We start from the raw sequence: 1,005 nt of genomic DNA, 5'->3' as shown, positions 1-1,005 counted from the left end.
TCTCCACTGGGCGTCATGGACACGGCGGGCGGAAGACAACCGACACAAAGACAGACGGGGCGCCGTGAGAGCCGGGCCAGCCCTACCGCCCACCACCCCGTGCACAAGGGGTGCAGAGACCGTCCGCCCGCCCGCCCGCCCGCCGGCCCTCCGTGGGGGCGGGTTCATACCCCCAGGCGCTGGCCCGGGCCACAGGCCCAAGCTCAGGAACAGACCGAGCCACCCAGCCCCGGCCACGGCCACCCTCCCCGACTGCCCCGGGCCAGGCGGGGTCCCAGGCAGGACCCTGTTCCTCTGCAGCTTGGTTTCGCTTCACTCCAGCCACCGTGTCCATCCCAGCCCCAGTGACTGCCGTGACCTGCCCCAGTGCCTATGACACACGAGGGGCTGTGGTGGCTGAGGCCACGCTCAGCAGCTGCCGTGCACAAGGGCCTCTGTGGGTGGCCAGGCCGTGGTCTAACCTGGGAGCCTGCACCTGCTTCCCGTGCCACTGGGGAAAGCCGGCCTCCTCCTCCTCCCTGCAGGAAGGGTGAGGGTCTGTCCCTGGAGGCCACAGAGCGGGGCCCCGGGAGGTCAAGGCAGCACCAGGCTTCAGCTCCAGAACACAAACCCTCCTCCCAGCACCCCTCCCCGCCCTCCCTTCCCCTCTTCTGTCCACTTGGCCTCCTGTCTGCAGCTCTCACGTCTCCCAGGTCCTGAGGGGAGGGGGTCCCAGCCAGGCCAGCAGCCCCCCAGGGCTGGAGAGGCTGCAGGTTCTGGGGCTCCAGGCCGGGGATGGGTCAGCCCCAGCCCCCCGGGCCCTTCACACCTACTTACAGAAAGCCCAGGACTGCTGCAGCGTCGATAATTCCACCCCACGTGACCCACCCACTAAGGGACCCCCTGGAGGCAAGGCCACCCGAGGAGACCAGCCAGTGGGACTCCTCACACTCCAGGGTGGTGGTGGGAGGGCCCACAGGGAGGCTGAGCTCCACAGAGACACCGAGCGATGAGGACACAGGTTAG

Source organism: Lynx canadensis, chromosome C1, assembly GCF_007474595.2.
Source record: "Lynx canadensis isolate LIC74 chromosome C1, mLynCan4.pri.v2, whole genome shotgun sequence".
NCBI lineage: Eukaryota > Metazoa > Chordata > Mammalia > Carnivora > Felidae > Lynx > Lynx canadensis.
This window is presented reverse-complemented; position numbering follows the sequence as displayed.